Genomic DNA, 16,165 nt, shown 5'->3' with positions numbered 1-16,165 from the left:
CTTTGTGGTTCGACTCTGTCGGCACCACTATTTCTGCCTAATAACAGCAGTGTTAAGTGCTGCTGTGTTATGTTTTGCGGAGTGTACAACTTTTCCGAGGCGTACCAGCTTAGTCCTCAGGGGTAGCGGCGCTTCTATGGCTGACCACATGTAGGAATCTAATCTTATCTGGGGTTGATTACAGATGTCCATGGACAGCAGTAGCCACTTACCATCAGGTGGACTGCATGCTCATCCGCTACTCCTATATTATAAAAAGAATAATGTAACAAAATTTTAAAACAAATTTATTAATACACGAGCTTTTGCCCGCGGCTTCGCTCGCGTTACGAAGTAATATTTTCATCCCCTATTTTATCCCCTTGGGGGTAGAATTGATCAAAATCCTTTCTTAGCGGATGCCTACGTCATAACATCTACCTGCATGCCAAATTTCAGCCCGATCCGTCCAGTGGTTTGGGCTGTGCGTTGATAGATCACTATGTCAGTCAGTCACCTTTGAGTTATATAATATATTTAGAGATACTCGTAGTGCTCCATCTACGCCTTTGTCCACGATCCAAATCGTCTGTACAGAGTGATCAGTGCCATTAGAATAATAGCACCATTCAGATCTAATTACTTGCCATTTGACTCTGTGTGCGTAGCAGTACAAAGCATACGAATTAGTGCATCAATATGGTATTAATAATCCTAGGCCAATAGGACTTGAAAGCCTAAGTCATAGTTTCTATCGGGTACTTAGAGGAATTCGATTTTTGGTGCTTGGTAACTTAAAGTGTAAATTACGTGTGTAAGGTATGAACGATTGAAATTTTTACTTACGTTATAAGAGCACAGCAAAGTAGATTTAATTATGTATGCACATAATAAAAAAATTGAAAAGCGCAAGTATCATATTAATGTAGATTTTTTATTGCGTAGGACTTTAGGCGTTTATGTACCTATATATACCGAGTGCATACGTATTTCTCATTCATTAGCATACCCAACAGCCCAAACGACTTGATGGATTTTAGCATATGATGTGTCATTAAAAAAAAAAATGTGGGAGTGAAAGAACTTAAATTTTTAAGAAGTCGGGTAAGTTTTTATAATAATTTCCTACTTGTGAAGTAAGGTCTTTTAAATAATCTTGAGCTGCGTGGAACTTAATAATATGAAATTAGAGGTATATAATATAGTATTTTACACAATATATGTAATATATTAAGTGGAAGATAGAATACAGAATATCCCACCGAACTATGAACATCCTCTTGATACCGAGCGTTAGGGCAATCAAGTTTTGCTAACAATGCCTCATGGATAGACGAACAAAGGTCGACTTCGGTGTATGGCATACTATAGCAAACGAGGGTGCATAAGATCTCGTTGGTACTAAGTTAGTGAACTATAGTTAACTATAGTTATATACTTTAGCTGTTCCGTGAGTTACGCGCAGACTATACAAACATTTAACCCTTATTTAATGGCTTTAGGGAGGAAATATCAAAAAATACCTGATGAGGTCTACATCATAAAAAGAACCTCAAATGAATTTGAAGGTGGTAGATCCCTTTGTGGTTCGACTCCGGCGGCACCACCGCCACACCTATTTCTACCTAAAACCAGCAGTGTTAGGCGCTGCTGTCCTCCGGTTTGAAGGGTGTGGTAAGAGAGACAAACTTTTCAGAGGCGTTCCATCTTAGTTCTCAGGGGTAGCGGCGCATCTGTGGCCGATCTCAGGTGGGAATATCTAATCCTATCTGGGGTTGATTACAGATGTCCATGGGCGGCAGTAGCCACTTACCATCAGGTGGACTGTATGCTCGTCTGCTACTCCTATATTATATAAAAAAACCATTTGTCTAAATTTCAGTGATTCAGTGGTTTTAGTTTCAGTAGTTTAGCTTCTGTAAGATTAGTTAGAAGTTATTACTATTTAGTTTTATACATATATACGTATAGAAGATGTACAATTGTATGAGTAGACACTTAATTTGTATTCAATAAGATGCTTAAGTGATAGTCAAGTGGTTAAAACTAGGTCTCTCGTTTGAATAGTCGAATCCAACGACACTTCATTTGATGAGATCTATCTAGCCGTTCGGGCTAACAAATGAAATAAACATAAATACAAACGCTTGAAACATTACCTTCCGCTCCGTAGACAAATAAAATAAAAAACCCTCAAAATATAGTAGACATATAAGTAACTTTTTTATGTCTACATATTCAGTTGGCGTTACAGTGTTAAGTAAGTGTTACGTCTTTATAAAACGATCAATAGATTTTAATAGGCCAGATTTATAGTCAGAAATGAAATAATGATTTCTAAGTACACTCGGACTTGAGACAGCAGATCATTAGTAATCGATAATGAGTGGAACGTGCTTAATGCGTGCGCAGGCAATTTAATTGGATTTACGAATCAATTAACGTGGAACATTCGTATGCGTGGTATATGTTTTAAGAGAACGTACGACTAGAATAGACTATGAAGGGGGTAGAAATCTTCGTGGTTTAACTCCGAGGGCACCACCAGATTACCACGACACTTTATAGGGTAAATAACAGTGGTGTTAAACGCTGCTGTGTTCTGTACCCTTACCATGAGTTTTCAAAACATCCCACATTTTTACGTTACGTTTACTCGATCCATTATTCTGTTCCGTTTGCTTTAGTAGACTGAGTAAACGTAACAATAAGGAAGTGCTAAGTCTTTTTGTCTGCCTCACATGTTCGCAAAAAAGAGAGACAAAACATAAAGCGTCATTTTGTCAATTTAGAAATTTAATGTTTTGTTACTGACACTATAGTTCTGATATAATCCGCTAGGGGGCGCTGATTGGAAATTGTATGGGCAATCCGTAAGCAAATACCAAAACAGTCATATTTGTCAAAACGTAAAAACTCATGGCAAGGGTACTGGTGTGAAGGTTGCGGCGAGGAAGAAATACGGAGTATGCGAAGCGTTACAACTTAGTCCTCTGGAGAAGCAACGCGTCTGTGGAGGAACTTAGGTAGGTCTCTTTATATTATCTGGGGTCAATGGCAGTTATCACTTACCACCAGTCTAACCATCGATATTTTTGTATCACTTCTGATTTTATCTGTTCTAGAAATTACAGAACCAATTATGAAGGATCTTTATTCAAAGATACTGTCTACACGTCTACATAATAAGGAAATTCTGATATCAATGGACCTTCCCGATAGTGACGCCGAAAATTTTACAAATTAAAATCCATCGATATAGATTTAATCCAATGTAATCAATGTAATAATTTTGATATCAGATTATAGGACCGAGCCATAGCTAGCAAATTGCAGATTTCGTAGACGTCATTAGCAATCGAATGAATCGCACGTGCCTAATGCGTACAGATGTGCTTTAATTGGATTTGCGAACCCATTATTATTATTATAACAATTATTATTAATAGTATGTGAAGTTGATTTTTGTTTCTTTTTAACAACTGCTTGATCCATACACAATTTAACATAATAAAACTACTTTTTTTATAATATTTGTGTAGCAGACGAGCAAGCTGTCCACCTGATGGTAAGTGGCTACTGCCGCCCATGGACACCTGCAATCAACCCCAGATAGGATTAGATATTCCTACCTGAGTTCGGCCACATATGCGCCGCTACCCCTGAGGTCTAAGCTGGAACGCCTCGAAAAAGTCTGTCTCCCTTACCACACCCTTCAAACCGGAACACAGCAGCGCCTAACACTGCTGTTATTAGGTAGAAATAGGTGTGGCGGTGGTGCCGCCGGAGTCGAACCACAAAGGGTTCTACCACCTTCAAAATGCTTATATTATTTCTTCCAGTTATGTGCAATGCGAAGTAGTCATGGTTTTCATTATAATGCATATATACATTTCAGAAATAATTATCTTAGCTCATAATAGAAGGCTTATCACGCAGTAAGTAATAATGAGTCACTAACATTATGTTGTTGCAATAAAATATGTAATAAAGTAACAAGGTAATAATTGTTACTTTATTACATATCCTTGAAATAATAATTTGAATTGAATCATTTCAGTAATATAAGAGTTGTTGTATATGTAATATTGACATTTCAACTAAATTTCTATCATTACAAGAAGTGACATAATTATCCTGTTCTTTTATTGTATTACTTTGTGAGAATTATTATAATTCACCAAAGTATTAGATAGATTAATATACCAAAAATCTAAAATCTCCACTGAACACCGGACTTGAGACGGAAGGTCATTAGTAATAGATAATGAGACCGCGCTTAATGTGAACAGAGGCGATCTAATTGGATTTGCGAATCAATTAATGTCGAACGTATGCCTCATTATGCCCAATATCAATATAAGTCGATATGGCTTTGCGTTCAATTTTATTATTTTAAATAATCATAAGAAGTAAATTAATGTACTATTACATTGAAGCGGTTATTGATCAGCAAATAGAAATGATTAAAATAATTAATGATTAAAAAATGTACGTACTTATATAAACAGCTTATGTCAGAGCTAACATTTTGAAAATATTTCTCTCTTGCTTCTTTAGGTATCACAAATGTGGATTAGTATATCAAGAATCTCACATCTCCGCTGAAGACCGGACTTGAGACAAAAGGTCATTAGTAATAGATAATGAGACCGTGCTTAATGCGTACAGAGGCGATCTAATTGGATTTGCGAATCAATTAATGTCGAACGTACGCCTCATTATGCCCAATATCAATATAAGTCAATATGGCTTTACATTCAATTTCGTTATTTTAAATATGTACGTGTAAGAAATACATTAAAGTATAATAAAATTAATGTGGTTGTTCTAAACTTACTATAAATATAATATGGTCTTTAGAAAATGTATCTACTTATATAAACAGCACCTAACGCAGCAAACATTTTTTTATATTTATATCCTACTTTAACTATCAGCATATCGATTAATATATCAAGAATCTCACATCTCCGCTAAAGACCGGACTTGAGAAGGAAGGTCATTAGTAATAGATAATGAGACCGCGCTTAATGCGTACAGAGGCGATCTAATTCGATTTGCGAATCAATTAATCTCGAACATACGCCTCATTATGTCCATTATCAAGTATGAGTATTGAACGTATTGACATTGACTAGGCATTCAATTTCGTTATTTTAAATAAGCATAACAAATAAATGAATATAATCTTAAATTCCAGCAGTTATTGATGACCTACTAGAAATAAAGTATCTTGTTAATAAAGTGTACCTGCTTATATAAACAGCATTCATTAGAGCAAACATTATTTTTAAATATTTCTATCTTACTTCTTTAGGTAGGTATCATCTATGTCGGTTAATGTACCAAGAATCTCACATCTCCGCCAAAGACCGGACTTGAGACAAAAGGTCATTAGTAATAGATAATGAGACAGCGCTTAATGCGTACAGAGGCGATCTAATTGGATTTGCGAATCAATTAATGTCGAACGTATGCCTCATTATGCCCAATATCAAGTATAAGTCAACACGACGTCGTTCTGTTAATTGATTAGTTTCTAGAATGCTATCTGTTTACATTCCTCGTGTAATAACAAAGAGAACTAATTTATCAATAGCTGTCTAGCCCAAAACTCATTAATACTGGATACATAAATGAATTATTATATGATTATCCTGATCTGATATCTGCTTGAGTCAGGATTATTTCGTTTAACGCTCAAAATTATTATATGTGTATAACATTAACGAGTAAATTAAAATATAAATATATTAAGTAGTTAAGGCCTTAGCGTAAAATAATCGAAATTTGATTTTTCAAAAACATTGAATGTTAAAATGGAAATTTTGATTATTATTTTTGCAACTGTTGGACGTGATTTTCCTCTCAGAATGACTTGGGTTTAGATCAGCTCGTTGTTTGAAATTATAGCTACTTCGCCGTTAAATTAAGTGATAAATTATATGGAGACTTTGAAAGGGATTCGAATCTGGATTTCAAGCGTAAGAGGTGGAATTTCAAACATTATCCTTGCTACTGGCATATGTAAACCTTAAATGCCACATCCAAGACATCCATATAACATTATTTCCTTTTGCAGTACATAAATGCAAAAGAAAATTAGACTGAGTTAAATTACTCATAACGCTACATAAACACGTTGATAACGTAATAAAACTGTAAGTAAACTACCGTCGAACAAGACGAGGCAATAAAATAAAACTTCTTACTGTCGGCAGTCGAATTAGACGAAACACAATAAAGCAAGTAAAAGTGGCGGTCACCCTCCTGTCATCTCGAGGGCCGTTGAACTGCTTTGGATGATTGCCAACATACATAATTGCGGTACTAAAGATATCTTCTAGAAAAGCTAGATTTGTCCTTGATCAGTGGTTCTCAATATTTTGTTAAAAGATTTAAAATAAATATTTTATGTGCCTATAATTTTTACTTTTGTAACAATTCTTTTCAAACCTTTTAACTCAGCCTTTCAAACAGGGTTCTGAGGTTCGATCCCCAGACATGCATTGATTTTTCAAAGTAATGTGCGTATTAGAAATTAATTATTACTTGCTTATACGATGAAGGAAAACATCGTAAGGAAACCTGCATAGCAGGAAGATCTTAAAAAAATAGTTCTCACAAGTACATGAAGTCTTCCAATACGCATTTGGCTAGCACGGTGGACTATGGCCTAAACTTTCTCATTCTAAGAGGAGACCCGTGCCCAGCAGTGAGACAGTAATGGCTTGACAACATGCTTAATTCCGACTATATACTTTTCAAACATTAGCAGTACCGCAGTACGTTAATATTTGACAACAGTTGGACAGTTTATTTGACCAATACGCTAAGTGCAGCAGCGTGTTACAGTTTGAGAGCAGTTTAAATCGATTTGGGCGGACTTGTCGCCGACTGTCCAAATGTTTGTCCAAAAGAATTTTCATTACAGGCGTTAGGGCAACCACACGTCACGCGTTTGCCCTTCTCACCGAATGCGTTTGGTCATTACTACTTTAGGATTATTCAGCATAATACTAGAATTAGTTTTGGGTTGTCTGAACAACACATTTCTTTTTACCCGTCTGCTTTATAATTTATGTTTTAATTATATGTATTTCCTTACACAATAGAACTTTATAGAGCACTATAAATTCTTTAGAGCTATATAATATGGCCCAGGCTGTCCACAATTGTTGTAAGAGATCCGTAACCAGCAATGGGACTTAAAAATTCAGTCGATTTCCCGCGACTTACTTATGGTAAGCTTAAGTACTGCTTATTGCTTATAATAAGCATATATTATTGTGTTACATTTATCTTTATTAATCTTAGCCTAGCTTATTAAGCTTATAAAGGACCAATTACCGTGCTTTTTATTTACTTTCACAAGAATTTCGTTAGTAGATATATTTTCCTCTTTATTTAAATGTATGATTTTGATACTAAAAATTTAAAGCACTAGCAAGTCATCTATTTCAAAGAAAACGGACCTTATCAGAAATTAAATCTGCTGCTGAAGGCGGGAAATTTATTAAATCGTGAACAAGATATCTAGAATACACTTTATTGATCATATAAACTCTGTCTCTAAACATTCCTGAGATAATATACCAAATGTTGCTGGCAGGACTTCTGTAGCACTACCATGAGTTGGCATAGAAACGCCACTATAGAAATTGTAAATAGAAAACTATTGTCATTTTGCTAGTGAATAACATAACTACTATCGTTACGGTATTTTTTGACAACGTCTGTCAAATTAATGACTCATGGGACCGAATTTGTATGGCAATAGATCATAATGACATTCGCTAGCGATTTGATTTCGATAGGTTTTTATACGTATCGAATAACGTAGTGACTCACACTACGGATTTTAGTTCTACGAGTAACCACCAGAGGCGCTGTACAATTTTTCATACATTTATTTTACGCAGTCGCTAGCGAGTAATACTTTTGTAAACTCATGGTAGTGCTACTGACAAGTTAAGTGATAGTATTGTGGAAACAGATTCTAATATTTGTAGTGTTTTGTTCCAAATATAACGAGAGCTTGCCAAAACCTTTAGGAAGTGTTTATCAAAGGCATCTAACATTGTAGTAAAAGGTAGCATATAAACGCTTTCAACACTCACAGCCCCACACTAGGATTCCCTGTGCCGTGGGTGCCATGGACACACACATAGACAAATACACAAACACCCAGACCCAGAAACAGAAACCTAAATTCATCATTTAGATATCTGTCTGGCCGGGAATCGAACCCGGGACCCTTTGCGTGTCAGACCGGTATGGTGACCGCTCCGCCACGCGGGTCGTCGATATATGTAGGTACTTAATTAAAAACATCATAAATATACAATAAAAAGTGTCTAAACTATTTTTTAGGTTTTTGTGTTAGAGCGCTTATTTTTTATAACAATAAACGATCATGTACGAGTGATACACAATATTGATTTTTCTTACTTATACCAGATTTTATATTTTATGTATCTACGTACTTTAAACAGTGTACTATATATTCGTCAAAAATACAAACATAATATTTCATAGTAATTTTACAGTTTGTAATTTTACAAACTAAGCAATTTGACTAATGAAGCCCGTAATTTCAACGGTCTCATGTGAATTATTTCCAATAGCCTCAACGTGCTTAATGACAATAGTTGATACAGCATTTGCCAATTTTATGCTAATTAACCCTTTAATAGGTAAACGTAAGTCAGTAACGATGAACACCTCGAATGCTTATAATAATAGTCAGCAGAACACTGAAGACAAATAGAGGATCACCGAATGAAATAATGCTAAAATAAGGAATATGTAAAGTGGAAATGGAGGTGGAATCAATACGCTACGGTGTAAGGGAAGAGAGGAAGCGTGTCGTATAAAATTCTATAACATATACCTAAATATTTTGTTGTAAGAGTTTGAAGGTGGTAGAACCCTTTGTGGTTAGACTCCGGCGGCACAATAATAACAGCAATTTTTCTGCTTAATCACAGTAGTATTAAGCGCTGCTGTGTTCCGGTTTGAAGGGTGTGGTAACGGAGACAGACTTTTTCGAGGCGTTTCAGCTTAGTCCTCAGGGGTAGCGGCGCATCTGTGGCCGACCTCAGGTAGGAATATCTTATCCAATCTGGGGTTGATTACAGATGTCCATGGGCGGCAGTAGCCACTTACCATCAGGTGGACTGTGTGTGGAAAAAGTATGTCCCCCTTACCACACCCTTCAAACCGGAACACAGCAGCGCCTAACACTGCTGTTATTAGGCAGAAATAGGTGTGGCGGTTGTGCCGCCGGAGTCGAACCACAAAGGGTTCTACCACCTTTTAAATACGTGCCTTTAATTTAATGTGCTCTTACATTACGTATTGTACTTCACTGCATAGTCTCTTCAATGATAATGTTGACATGTAGTACACCGCCAGTCGTCAGCCTTGTGTCACGTATATTCAGAGCTAAAAACCTCGAATTCAAATAATTTAAAACAATATCCAACCTACTTATAGCGCCCCCTACCGGTAAATGTCATTATCGTTTTTCGTGCAGCCTGTGTACATTTATGATTTTTCAAAATAAGAAATAAAATAAGTAATTTATCGTAAAAATTGTTAATTTATAACAAATATTTTAATTAATAATTTATAAAAGACGTAGGTGTGATATATTGTGCAGAAAAGTTACAATGGAAAATAAAGAATTTTGACGAAATTATTCTGAAGACTTGTACTATGCGGCCATTACGAATGCAGTCGCAAATTGAAAATGTATTATTTTCATTTATTAAAGATAAGATGATAATCTTATATATTAATGAAGAATGACAAGGTAAATTTTTACATATATATTTTTCCAAGCAAAGGATTTTTAGATTACCATATTGTTCTGTAGCAAGGAATTTGACGTCTTATGTTCATTAACTAAGCTTGTCACCTATTTAGGTGATCTCGCTTATTTAAATCCTTATATAAATCTCGCTTATATAAAGCTATGAACATAGAAATAGGGTGCTATTTAGCCCCGTGCATGGGTACTAACCCGTTTATACTGAGTATTTACTCACATAAAAGAATCTACTATTGAGTAGAATATACCTAATGGGTATTCACCCGTTCAAATAAGGTTATGACCCTTACATATTGGATATTTACCTACATTACAAGAAATAGGGTGCTATTTAGCCCCGTTCATGGGTACTAACCTGTTTATATTGAGTATTTACTCACATAAAATAATCTACTATTGAGTAGAATATACCTAATGGATATTCATCCGTTCAAATAAGGAACCCTTACATATTGGATATTTACCTATATAACAACTATAATAAGATACTACTATTAAGTAGACGGATACAACGGATATTCACCCATTCTAATAGGGTATGATGTCCTTCACATCGGGTAAATAACCCATATAACAAAATACTAATAATCAGTAGATAGACACAACTATTACCATCGATTGGGTGTAATGATTTTAATGAATGAACATTTTATTGAAGAATCATTCAGATTAATAATGTACATGATACAGTATATAGAGATGACAATTTATATCCTTTTGTAATACTCTAGAAGAACCTAAATTTGGTTTAACCATTCATAAGAATTTGGTATCTAGGTAGATCAGCATATTAAAGAGTAATTTACTAAAGGATCTATCTATCTATCTAGATCGTGATAGATAGACTAAAGGAAAAAATAGTTTAAAGGAAGAACACTAGCCTCTAGGAAACTGTGGGACGGATAACACATGATTAGACTTTAAAAGTTGCACAAGTCGCAGTTACTATTGTAGCTGTAAAGAGTCAAAAGCCATGCCACATCAGGCGAATGCTTACTGCTCTCGAGCATTTGACATGATTGTTTCTTAATAATTTTAAATTATTTGCCTTTATAAAGATAATTTGCTATCAATTATCTTATTACTGGTGCTGGTCATTTATTATGTATAATAAATAATAAGAAGAAATTTCATAGTACAAGTACTGGAACAAATGATCGGCAAAATGGTTTAAGAAACAATGATTGTTCAATACATATATATATAGTACAATATTTTATAATAACAAATATAACGAAGATATTTACACTTCATCCAAAAGTTTGAGATACTCATACCAAATAGGGTCATTATCTGACTTATAACAAGCCTCATGCACAAATACCTGTATCACAGAAAGGCTTGATCGAAGTTTCCTTTGGAATAAATCTTCAATCACAACAGATTTTTAGGTGAGTGGTTAATAATGTGGTCGATTATAGTTATAATTTTAAAGACCAGTTGTAACAAATAACTATTGACCCAAGTTTTGCAAGTGGTTAGCTTTAAGAGTCTATTTGTATAAACACTTAAACTCATTATTCTCAAGGAATGAAGATTTTTTTTTTTCAAAATATACTCGGTATGTGTGTAGAAAGACTTCTCACATCAGTGGTAACATATTGTTTACTCTTAACCAATTTTTTACAATATTTTTACTTTACCAACACCTGATGATGGTGATGTTGGTTTATATTGAATATCTTGGTCTTAATCTTGAGCTTTAAATAAAGCCTGGCATTCCACTCACTACTTACTATTGTTTTCAAGAATGCATATTTGGATACTAATTCATGATTACCTTAAACAGTGTTTACATGTCTATGGTTAAATGGAAATTCTATGCATTTCAAGTTCTTTCCTTTGGTTTGAGCAGAACACTATATTTATGTTTTTACTAACCTTTTAAAAGATACAAGACCATACATAACTGATTAAGATCTAGGGACATTGTGTCAGTTATATATTTATATAACATAGTTCCTATTTGAAATGTCATAATATTGGACAAGGAACAATAACGACACTTAGTAATTTAGGATCATAGACATAATAAGCTATATCATTCTTTAGGATTTATTGGTTACTTAAAAGATAGTTTGATAATTGGAAATAATACAACTGTTAAGGTTGTTCATTGTATTATACAAGGAATAAATAAATAAAAAATCAAATTGCTTTACCATTAGATAAAAAATTAAAAATCAACACAACGGTGAAATAAAAAGAAAAAAAAATAAATAAAAAAAAAATATATATATAATAATAATATTAAAAAATAAAAATTATAATAAATGCAAAGATATGTATATATATATAACAATTTTAATAATGGATATCAAAATACTATCCCTCTTACAGATAGATATAATTACAGGTGGTAGTTGTCATATTATTTTTATTATCGGGACACAATCAGTTATGTAACATATGGTCATTATTCTTGGTATTTTTGTTATTTGATTTAAATAACAAATCCGGTCAACTATTTAAAGTTAAATGCAGCATTACTTGTGCTTAAAGATATTTTTTCAATAATCATCTTCAACACGGTGAAACCCTAATACGTGTAGGCAACTCCACAGTTATTTCATATAGAAACAGCATGGTGTTTAATACCCACATTTAACCGTAATATCAAGGCACATATTGGATTTATTGAATACCCAAAAAATGATTTTATTTCCCTAATACATTCAATAATTTCAGAATGAATTTGCTATCACTAAATTAAGATTATACATTGCGAATTAACACTTTGAAGGTTTTTAAATAGATTTATTTACTAGGAAACCTACAAGAAGTATGACTTACATGTCATGACTAAGGTTATACTATTTAAATGGAAATATTCATTTTATTTCTAATAAAATAATTGTTGTTAAAGATTATCTCTGAACAGTTGGGGAGTTTGTGGTAGTATCAGACTGGTCCAGACAGTCCTAAAAAATAGTATTAAAAAATAAATAAAAATAAATAAACCTTTCGTTTTGGAAGGGTTGCATTTTGGGTCTCATATGAATTTAAAAAAAAAAAAAAAAAAAAGATCTAGATCCATTTGTTTTTCGTCAACGCTTTACCCTGTATGTTACTCGCTTCCTCAAGGAGCGTTTCGTTTCTATACACGAATCTCAAGATTTTGTTGCTCTACAAGCAATGTTAGACGCAATAATGAAAACGTGATGCTGGTGCTTATAATATTTTGGCCTAAACAGTGTAAATAACTAGATCTATCTGTAGACTGGTTACAATATTCTTTTCATTTTGATATATATATATCTAGAATTATTTTTGTTCTTAAAATGCATATTTAGGTTTTCTATCCTCCATATCCCAAGTATGCTATTAGTTGGGATAGTTACATCTGATGTATAAATATTTTTAGCGAGTTAAGTGTAAAATATTATATATTATTTAGTGGAGATGAAGAATAAATACTATTTACTTTTTTTGGTTATTGTAATTACTCATATAGTAAAAAGAAAAAAAAACAATAATAATATATGAGTAATATATATATATATATAAGTAATATATAAAAACAATAGATATCGTATATATTATGACGTTCACTTGGTGTAAGCCCGTGAATGCTCTTATTACCGATTCGCTTACATCTGAGTCGAGACTTCTAAAAAGTATACATAAACATAATAATAACATTATTGTATATTAACCAAATTGCTTGGCGGAAGATATTGTATATTAAATTGCCACATGAATTTAAACCTTACTATAACCAGTGTTCAAACAATCTAGTATTACCATTATTTCATAGTAATCATAGTATTTGTCCAGCACATCCTTAATAAAATTACCTAGATAGGCCTAGTAACACTTGAGAGTTACAAGAATAAGTTTATTTCTTTTATGTAATCTTATAATACAGTGACCTCCCAGACGACAGTTTCTAGATTTTACCAACCACGGAGGATGATGGCATTGATATATCATTTTTTACAATACATACCATTAGAGAGCACGCTTTACCACGCTGCTACGCTGACGTCTAAACATATGAGTGTCAGTTAGGACCCTCTTAGAAGGATAGCTGAATGGATCAGATCTAAGTTCAATTTTGTAGTAGAGACGTTACATCAAACGTATACTTGATAACTGTAATTAATATTTAAATAGATATATTAAATTAGGAATTTTAAAAATAATAGGATTTAAATGTTTTTGTATCTTGTTTAATAGGCTCGTTATTTTACAAATCTCTAAACATCTACATGTCAACATTATCATTGAAGAGACTATGCAGTGAAGTACAATTAGAAATTAAACGAACTTACCTAAGTGAAGTTCCAATTTCAATTGTACGAACTGCATAGTCTCGAAATGATATTATAACCCACCCACCCATACTTATATACGATAAGTATTACCCATAATATCATCTATGTTGTAAAATAATCGAGCTAATGAACTTACATCTTGACCCCAGGATCTCTAAACTTAATGACATTTACCGGTAGGGGGCGCTATAAGTAGGTTGGATATTGTTTTAAATTATTTGAATTCGAGGTTTTTAGCTCTGAATATACGTGACACAAGGCTGACGACTGGCGGTGTACTACATGTCAACATTATCATTTCGAGACTATGCAGTTCGTACAATTGAAATTGGAACTTCACTTAGGTAAGTTCGTTTAATTTCTAAGTATATGCTAAACCTGCACGCAACAACTTTAGAGCGGAATAGTAGTTTGGCACGGACTAAAACTGTTTACGTGCTTTACTAGTATAAAGATGAAGTAATTTATTAAATTATTGTAAGTGATATTATCCTACAAGTGAATAATTTGATATTTAAATTAATGGCATAATATTTACGCCATATATCATGGTACTAAATATTTTGTAGAAGCGTTTCCGTATTTTATATTTATTTGTACCACACATCGAAGGTTAGTTTTAGGGGTAAAAGAGCAAACAGCTCCGGGGTAAGTAAATACGCTGACGAAGGCATACCACACCTAACCGCTTATACCCAGTTCCAACTGGTTTTTATCTGTCACCCACAGCCGAAGGGACAACCTTTTACAGGCCCTGTTGCTGATATTGACATCGTGAACTAAGGTTTAAGTACAAACTTTATAGTTTTCGGTTTAATGGGTATTCAATAAGGATCTTAAATTGAAAATCAAGAGATTTTTTGTCTTTATTTAAAATAAAATTATTTAATTAAATATCCTGATAATAAAAGTTTTATGTGTAAGGGTAGTTCTTCCTCTTGACAAATTAAGACACATCAAATGTAAAAAAATACAAATGATAGTAGACCTACAAACTCTAGTTTGATTATTTCTTTTGAGTTCTATCGAACTTGATTATTAACTAAACTAACTTAATGGCAAAATTGCATTTCAGTTACCTTTAATAATCTAAGATATACAATAACATCTACCAAATCGTATTTCAGTTAATGTGAAGAATTTAAAATATACAAGATCACAAAATATATAAACAAGTGGATAACAAAATAAAGCTGTTTAATACAAAACACTCGATCACAGTCCTCTCGAGTCGGGTCATCTGTCAGAAGTGCAAAGCCACTAGATGCCACGTCGGCGGAATGACGACAGGGTGGTGGCGTCACACCCTTGGCTTTGACAAATTTAGTGCAGAATTTGAAATAGGACTCCCCGAGCATACTAGACACAAGCAAAAATTTTATTAGTATTTTGATAGTATATAACCCTTTCTAGGCTTGTGTTTGCTCTAGTGTCTGAGTAAAATTCATTAAATTGGGCATCAAGTAAACTAAAGTCGAGTAAACAAACACCTATGTACACCTAAAATCTGTTCTGATAAAATCATAATTTAGATTTAAAATTCTTTACGTGTAAATGACGACGTATATCTTATATGTAGATAAAAAATATATATCTTTTATGTAGATAAAAGATATACGTCGATCATTTGCCCTCCTAACTTTTCGTAGAATGCATTTAAAGCCATCATATGCATATCACTTAGCAAAGAAACACATGGAAACATAATATTTGTTACATTACAATTCTAGAAAAATACGAAAAAAGAAATGGAATAAACTGACAACAACATTAAATAAACGTTTTCCAAGCGGTTAGAACCCCTCGAAGTTTCTAGCGACTCGTTTGCAATCCATGTAAGACTGTCAACGCTAAATCGACGTTTACACGTAGATAACGGTAAAACAAAAGTAAAAGACACCGAAACTATCCGTTGATATGTGCGGGGAGAACAAAAACGTTCGAAACGAGGGAAGGCTCAAGGGATCTCCGCAAAGCCCGAACCGCGGAATCTTCAGTTGGATTTCATCTGTCATAATTTCCCCGCGACGAAAAAGCTTTGGCTTTTAAAATAATCCCGTCTTGAATATCG

The sequence above is a fragment of the Epargyreus clarus genome, unplaced genomic scaffold (assembly GCF_041222505.1).
Source record: "Epargyreus clarus isolate Ecla_fem2 unplaced genomic scaffold, WU_Ecla_fem_2.2 ptg000023l, whole genome shotgun sequence".
NCBI classification, from domain to species: Eukaryota; Metazoa; Arthropoda; class Insecta; order Lepidoptera; family Hesperiidae; genus Epargyreus; species Epargyreus clarus.
Note: the sequence above shows the minus strand (reverse complement) of the source record.